The following is a 9,436-nucleotide window of genomic DNA, read 5'->3' as shown; positions in this document are numbered from 1 at the left end:
ACTCATCTACAGACCGATTGAAATCAAGATAGAGAGAAGAAGAGCAAATGCTCAAGTCTATAGGAGATGAACCACCTGTATAATTATGGTATGTTTTAGTACCATCATTAAAAAGTGTAAGATCATTATTATTAACAATGTCACCAATGATCGTACCCTCTGTCTAAAAAATCTCCACCCCAAAGTGAATTGTGAGAATTGTAATCATCAAATAGTAAAAAAAGGAGGAGGAAGTTGATTGATTAAACCTTTAATGTCCCCAAGAGTGAACCTACATCTTGGAGGAAGGTAAAGAGAGCAGATTTCATAGTCAAAAGTAGCCTGGATAGCAATTGCTTGAAGCTGTGTCCAGAGGAAACGTAAAATGTTGCAATGCTTTAGTAATAATTATTGCAACATCTCCATGGGCACGATCCCCATCAATGGGGCTCATCTTATAGATTTCATAGTTTAGACCTGGATTGTATACTGAATCCCCTAATTTACTATGAGTTTAAGAGACAATAACTCGGTAACGAACACTCGTATCAGAACGAGATTTTGCTATAGTGTATTACACCCAGTGCCGTAATTGTGAAGAATAAAGACAATTGTCCTTGAACCAAGAGGCAAAAACTCCATTAGCCAGAAACGGATACAAACACAACAGTAAAAAGATCCACCTACCCTCTACCCCCACCTCCACCGCCACCCCCGTCCTTCTTCCTTCCCTCACCTTTTCTTCTTTCTCTTTGAAATCTGCATCAGTAAACTTATTTTGTATGATTTCTCTATCTATTTCTCTTTCTGTCTATCTATCTAATATTATACTTTGTTCTATATATCTAACGATCCAGTCGGTTGTTAGCTGCCAGTTGACTGATTTATTTATGCATTGAACTGCTCATTTCTCTGTGCGTGTGTGTGTGTGTGTGCAGTGGTACCTACTGTAAATGGTTATTAGAGTGAGAGATATCTGAATGTATGGTGGAGCAGTAAAACGATAGACACTATGATTAATGGTAAAGCGACTGTTATACTTTTGTTTCGTTACCTTCTTCGTAATCCTCATGCGGACTCAGCAATACAGTACTTATTACGAAGGTGAAGAAGATATGGCCACCACGGAACGTAACTGTCGGCACGGTTGCAGAAATTCATTTGTCATGCAACTTTTCAACTCTTTTAGCCACGAAAAAGCCGCCAATTGCCTTTAGATTGGTTTGAATAGGTAACTGGATATAGTTACTCTGTGTTACAAATAAAAATTGAACCTTTCTACTGGACATTCATCAGAGTTAAAACTTCGATTATTCCGATGGACATATAACTGTCGCTTTACCATAAATCATAGTGTCTATCGTTTTACTGCTCCACCATACATTCAGATATCTCTCACTCTTAATAACTGTTTACAGTAGGTACCACTACCACACACACACACACGCACACACACAGAGAGAGAGAGAGAGAGAGAGAGAGAGAGAGAGAGAGAGAGAGAGAGAGAGAGAAATGAGCAGTTCAATGCATAAATAAGTCAGTCAACTGGCAGCTAACAACCGACTGGATCGTTAGATATATACAACAATGTATATTATTAGATAGATAGATAGAAAAATCCTACAAAATAAGTTTATTGAAGTAACTTTCAGAGAGAGAGAGAGAGAGAGAGAGAGAGAGAGAGAGAGAGAGAGAGAGAGTAGTAGGGAAGGTGAGGGAAGGAAGAAGGACGGAGGTGGAGGTGGAGGCGGGAGTACAGGGTAGGCGGAGCTTTTTGCTATTGTGTTCGTATCCATTTCTGGCTAATGGAGTTTTTGCCTCTTGGTACAAGGACAAGTGTCTTTATTCTTTATAATTAGTGATTCATGATACCCTTATTAATTACGGAACTGGGTGTAATACATTATAGCAAAATCTCGTTCTGATACGATCGTTACCGAGTTATTGCCAAAAAACGTGCATGCACTGTCTCTGAAACCCATAGTAGTTTCTTGAAGACATACAACCCCTGGGTTATGCTCACTCAGTAATACTTTTAGAATTTCTGAACGAGTCCTTAGTCCTTTACAGTTCCATTTTAGAATGTCCAGATTGAATTTTTAGTGCTAGGCTCTACCGAGGGAAATTATATATTGATCTACACTAGTTTTTATTTATTTATTTTTATTTTTGGGACTTTTAAGAGTTTCTTTAGAATGTCTTTAGATATGTGGCTTATGATTATGTTTTTTTATTAGCTTTTTGATACGGAGGAGAGTGGACTTCAACTACTACTTTCTTTTTATCCAAGGAACTTGATTCCTTGGTTATTTCAGGGTCAGGAGCATCCGCAGTGTTGGCTTCACTGCTGTTACATTTTTTCATGGGGTTTGGAAATCTCCATCCTTTAAGCAGGTGGAGGAGAGGATGGAGGAGTTCTCTCTCTCTTTGGCCCTCTAGTTTGTTCTTGTTCCATTTCTTCAAAGGTATCTTGCTGCAGAGATGGGACAGACATAGGGAGGATTTCATCAATTGGAGATGAGTCTATATCGGCAGGCACATCTTTCTTAGATAGGGGTGCTTCAACCCTAGCCGGCCGATCACCTAGATCAGATGACTGGGTTTTAGTAGTTCTTGCTTTTACTGCAGGTAAAGGTGCTGCGTTGTTGACTTGAGTTTTTATACGGGCTACAGAATTTAGAGCCATAGCATAGGTCTTTGTCTGACCAATTAATTTCCTGGCGTAACTAATACTTTATATGTTCAGCATTCTAATATTTCTCTTTCTGGCAGTTCACAAAGGTCTCTATCGAATGCCACTCCTTTTCCCTAGCTAAAATTCATGTGTAGTCTAATTTCTTTTCTCATCTCATCTTTCTCGAATTTCTTCATTGTCAGTATGTATGACTGTCTTTGATTTCGCATGAATGAGGACACTGCCTTTACCAAACCTTGAGATGTTACCCAAGTCAATACAGCCAACCTTCTTTTGGATGTATCTGCTAAATTTGTAATAATTATAATTTTCCTCCTACACGCGGGGGGGAGAGGGATGCGGACGGACATGTACACGCTGGCTGAAGTGATGCGGCCGGATAATATATATATATATATATATATATATATATATATATATACGTATATATATATATATATATATATATTATATATATATATATATATATATATATATATAGGTGGGAGGTGACAAGCACCCTAACAAAACCGGACGGACTGACCTCTTTCATCACAGGACAGCCGCCTTTTCAAATACCACCAACGTCGTTTCTACACTTGCATATTTTATATAAATACGGTTGGTACTCACCAGCCGTGATAGCTACTGAAGATTGTCAATTGATGAATATGGTTCTGTTGTGTAACGGTGTTTTACGGGCCTTTTAAACTTCATAGAATACTGCTCTATTACCGTATGTGCATATTATTTATCTATACTATCTATCTATCTATCTATCTATCTATCTATCTATCTATCTATATATATATATATATATATATATATACATATATATATATATATAAATAATACTATATAGATATATATATATGTATTTATTTATATATATGTGTATATATATATATATAGATAGATATATAGATAGATAGATAGATAGATAGATATAGATAGATAGATAATATGCACATACAGTAATAGAGCAGTATTCTATGAAGTTTAAAAGGCCCGTAAAACACCGTTACACAACAGAACCATATTCATCAATTGACAATCTTCAGTAGCTATCACTGGAAAATGCAGTACGGCTGGTGAGTACCAACCGTATTTATATAAAATATGCAAGTGTAGTCCGTCGTTTTTGTTAGCGCTTGTCACCTCCCACCTATTACGATCCTGTTGGGGTTATTGCCTTTAGGGCAATGTACGTTGTGTACTGTAGTCACTTATGAAGGGTGTTTGCAACTTGCCCCCTTAGCGGCATTCACTTTTTATCTTTTTAGGTGACCTTCATTCCAGCTTCCTGTGAATCTTGCTGTCCAAACTCTCTATTTGTAAGCGCAAATGTGGGATATTCTCTCAGCTCCACCATTTGGTTTTTTGCACTTCATTTTCTTTTGGATCTCTCTGCCTTGCTTTCCAATGATTGCAACGTCCTATTTCCACCGTATTAAGCGGTGAATGTCCGCAGGAGCTCACTGCTTGTCTATACAGCTTCAATTTCACAAGATCAAATGAAACCACCTGTGTGGAGACTGGTGGGCGTATCCTCTGGGCCACTTTCTTCAGAACGGGTCTTATCATTAAATCATCGTCCATGGAACCCGAGCAAAAGGGGGTTTGTGATTCTTTTAGATTTTATATGTATATACCATATACTATATATATGTTATGTGTATATAAACTTATGTATGTGTATATATATATATATATATATATATATATATAGTATACACACACATACCTATACACATATATATATGTATATATATATATATATATATATATAATACATATATTTATATGTATATATATATATATATATTTTATATAATTGTATATATATATGTATATATATATATATATATATATATATATATATAGAGAGAGAGAGAGAGAGAGGGATCCACAGTAATATCCTTGTTTATCTATATAATATATTTATACAAAGCTTAAAGCTTTCGTCCATCCTACTGTGGACTTGATCACTAAGTCATTTGCTTAGTGATCAAGTCCACAGTAGGATGGACGAAAGCTTTAAGCTTTGTATAAATATTATATAGATAAACAAGGATATTACTGTGGATCCCTCTATTGATTTATTAGAAGCACGATACAGTGTTTTTATTTTGCATATATATATATATATATATATATATATATATATATATATATATATAGAGAGAGAGAGAGAGAGAGAGAGAGAGAGAGAGAGAACGGCTTATTCGAAATCAAACAAGACTGCTTCTGTCAGAGTCGCTAGCTATTCAGCCCAAGGATGAACTGTATCTCTCCCATAAATATAATATACAGAATTGCAACTATTTCATGAATGACTATATTAGTAGCATATCTTGTGCTTGCCCTCCTTTGACGTCATACGTTTTCCGCATTCGTGCATTTCTTTTGTTTTTCCACTGATGTGACACCTGCACCCCCCCCCCCCACCCCCCCCCCGCCCCGCATTGTTAATTCATTGTCCCGTAAATACTTGAAACTGTCACCGTTAATTGTTATTACATTTTTTTTCTTCTGTAAAAAAAATGGAGTCTTCAAAACATCCAGGATGCATAAGACATATTAAAGACGAATGTATGAAAATCCAAATACTATTTACAGTAAATCCGTACGAAGAAGAAATGTTATTTTGATGAATCCACCAACTGTTTCCATTTCGTAATGCATTGTACGCTGTTATTATATTATTATTATTATTATTATTATTATATTATTATTATTATTAATTATTATTATTATTATTATTATTTCACTATATAAAACCTATTCACTTGGAACGTGTACAGGGGCATTGACTTAATTTTGAGCTTCCAAAGAATGTTCGTTTCATCCTCCGACCACAGACTCCATGCTGCGGCAGTAACTGATCATGATACAGAGAGTGACTTTTCATCAAGAAGAAACGAGAAGCCGCGACATATGGGTGACATCCACGACACTAACCACTATACCAGCGGACCAGCTGGTGAAAATAGAATGACAATGTAAGAGTTCCTGTTGTTCAATATTCTGTGCGACAACTTTGATTTGTTCTCTCTCTCTCTCTCTCTCTCTCTCTCTCTCTCTCTCTCTCTCTCTCTCTCTCTCTCTCTTATTTTTGCGTCAGGGTGCACGGTGCTGTCCTTGATAAATGCTGACGTTGGCTACTGTGCACGCACTCACTTCTTCAAAAGACTTTTTCATCTATTTATTTATTATTATTTTTTATGACTTAACAAGAAATAAACAAAATAATACCCAAGTTTTTGTAAATGTATCGCAGATTTGACGGTCACTTTTTGTGCAATCGTTGCCAGTGTGATATATGCTTTTTTCAAATGAGAACACAATTTCCAATTTTTTGTAGACTGGGTGTTAAACTATAGATAGTTATTGATGCATATGGAGCGTTGAGAATGTCGTGATGTCAATATTTTCATGTGAAAATGGTACATCTGGCATCATTATAACTTGGAAAATATTACTTGAATGCATATCTGCCACCTAGACGATTGTTGCATAAAATGAACACGGTAGGTCCAAGATATTATCTGACAGAATTTTAGAAGAATCGCATGAAATGTCGTCTCCTCGCATATCTGCCAGCATTTGCAGTGTCATAAATCCTTATGAGACACGACACCTCCCGTCAGCATCCCGAGACGACTAAGAAGCAGCAGCGGCAGCAAGAACACATTCCCGCAACGAGAGAGAGAGAGAGAGAGAGAGAGAGAGAGAGAGAGAGAGAGAGAGCGCCCAAATAAATAACTCTTCTGGGAAAGGCCCAGCGGAAAAGGTGCTTGCAAGCTCATAAAATTCCTTTATAGCCTTATAAAAGTCGAGTACATGCCATGCTAGACAATAAAAGAGACTCAGCATCGTGAAAGTACATTACACAGGAATGGGCTAAATAACCCCACGAGATATTCACGCGCGCAGAGGTTCGCTGGTCATCACTTGTGAACGCCACCACATTCATGACCCCCAAGGTTTGCTCTCTAAAGGAGGGCAGGAGGGGTCGTTTTGTGCTCGTGAGGGGGCGGGTGGGAGATGGAGCTGGAGAATCTAACCTTCTTGCTGTGGACACGAGGCCGGACACACTCTTCGATGTCCCCATAACTGAGCTTCATGCGCCGTAGATATAACATAAAGAATCGATGACTCAGGGATGTCAACATTCCACATGCCTAGCCATTTTGCCTTCCACAACTTACGCACCAGAACGAGTTGGCCTAGGCTTGGCTCTTTTTGGGATGTCGTTTGTTTGTTTTTCTATTGACTCCCTGGTTGTACTTTTAGTAATTGGCACAAAAGCATTTTTCCGTACTTAATATTGCAACAGTGTAAATGAAACGCCTCAAAGGCTGGATTCAGATGGTATCCGTCGAGGTAATTCACATTTTTTGTTTGTATTGCAGAGCTTGCTTGACCTTCCAGCCTTTTTATTGGAAATGTACCAAGTCGATAAGTAAAGAGAATTGTATCATGTAAACATTTAATCAAAGTAAAGTTCTGTTTAAAGAGGATTTTATTATAAATCTTGTTTGCGGCTTTGATCTTCCTGTCTGAGGAAAATCTTTTGAATTAATGCTGAATTCAGCTGTGCGTCTCATCTTTAATCTAGAAGTTCATGGCCCTATCATAATTAAAAGATTCTATCCATTTTGAATGCTAGTCCCTTACAATCGATATTATTAATTTTTGATTTCGCAGAGCTTTTTAATTTTCTTGTTGGAGAAGCTTTCATTTATTCATTTTTATTTTATGGCTTCAAGAACTGAATATGGTTAACTTTTATTTACTTTTTGTCACGTTTAGAAATCATTCGTGGAGCATTCTCTTCAGTTTTGAAATACTGTCAGGCATAACTGGACCAATGACAATTGAAGATTGTTAATTATATTCTAGACAGAGAACCATCTTTAAGGCAAAATAAACGGTTTGAGGAATATCTATAAGGTTAAACAGCCTTAGAGCCGACGTTAACCCCTAACATGCTCCTACGGATTGCTTTAGAAACTAAGAAACCGGGTTTGCACAAAACCTGCCTTTTTTTAACAAGGAGCAACTACTGTAGAACCCTCTTTATTAACGGCGTTCAAGAGGGCTAAGTGAAGACCATCCATCCATTGTCTTTCCGGGTAAAGCCTTGAGGTTCAAGGCGAATGATGTCGTCGAGACGCCTGACTTCAGTTCATGAGGATATCAAGTTGGTTATGTTTTAGGTTCTTTATTTCTCTTTGCCACCACATGAGTAAAGATATATGACGAAAGAAAGTAATATGACTGTGAGGCTCAGATCCAAAAAGCCGGCTTTGATAGTTTTTCTTTATTTGATTTGAAGCACCTTGACTACTCATTTTTCTTTTGGGTTTTAAATTAGTATGAAATGTGGCCCTCCCCACTATTGGAAAAATTGTTTTCAACTTGTTTACTGTATTTTATAAAACTGTAATTTGTTGTAAATGATTCAGACTTTGCACTTGGTTAGAAATTATTAGACTATTTATTTGGATAGGATTCAGAATTTGTATTTGCTTGTAAATGATTCAGACATTGTATCTGGTTAGAAATGATTCAGACTTTGTATTTGGTTGGAAATGACACAAACTTTGCATTTGGGTGGAAATGATTCAGACTTTGTATTTGGTTGGAAGTAATTCAAACTTTGTATTTGGTTGGAAGTAATTCAAACTTTGTATTTGGTTGGAAATTATTCAAACTTTGTATTTGGATGTACATGATTCAGATTTTGTATCTGTTTATAAGTGATTCAGACTTTGTATTTGGTTGGAAGTAATTCAAACTTTGTATTTGGTTGGAAATTATTCAAACTTTTTATTTGGATGTACATGATTCAGATTTTGTATCTGGTTATATGTGATTCAGACTTTGTATTTGGTTAGAAATGTCACAAACTTTGTATTTGGGTGGAAATGATTCAGATTTTGTATTTGGTTGGAAATGACACAAACTTTGTATTTGGTTAGAAATGATTCAAACTTTGTATTTGGTTGCAATGATTCAAACTTAGTTGTTGGTTTTAAATTATTCAGGCTTTATATTTTGTTGGAAAAGATATAAATGTTGTATTTGGTTGTAAATTATTCAGATGTGTATTTGTGTGGAACTGGTTCAGACGTTGTATATGTTTGCAAACGATTCAGAATTTGTATTTGATTAGAAATGATTAGGACTTTGTATTTATTTGAAAAGGATTCAGAATTTGTATTTGGTTGTAAAAGATTCAGACTTTGTATCTGGTCATAAATAATTCACTTTGTATTTGGTTGGAAATGACTGTATTTGGGTGTAAATGGTTCAGACATTTTATTTGGTTGGAAATGGTACAGACTTTCAGTTTGGTTGTAAATTTTGCAAACTGTGTATTTGGTTGGAAATTATTCAAACTGTAGTTGGTTGGAAATGACATAAACTTTGTTTTTGGGTGTAAATGATTCAAACTTTGTATTTCGTTGTAGATGATTCAGACTTTATATTTGGCTGGAAATGATTCAGATTTTTTATTTGGTTGTAAGTTATTTAGACTTTGAATTTGGCTGGAAATTATTCATATTGTGTTTGTTTGTAAATTACTTAAATTTTCTATTTGGTTGTAAATGATTTAGACTTTGTATTTGATGTAAATGATTCAAGCTTTGTATTTGGTAGGAAATGACAAAACATATTTGGGTGTAAATGATTGAGATTTTGTATTTGCTTGTAAATTATTAAGTCTTTGTATTTGGTTGGAAATGATTCAGACTTTGTAGTTGGTTGGAAATT

This window comes from Macrobrachium nipponense, chromosome 1, assembly GCF_015104395.2.
Source record: "Macrobrachium nipponense isolate FS-2020 chromosome 1, ASM1510439v2, whole genome shotgun sequence".
Classification (NCBI taxonomy): domain Eukaryota; kingdom Metazoa; phylum Arthropoda; class Malacostraca; order Decapoda; family Palaemonidae; genus Macrobrachium; species Macrobrachium nipponense.
This window is presented reverse-complemented; position numbering follows the sequence as displayed.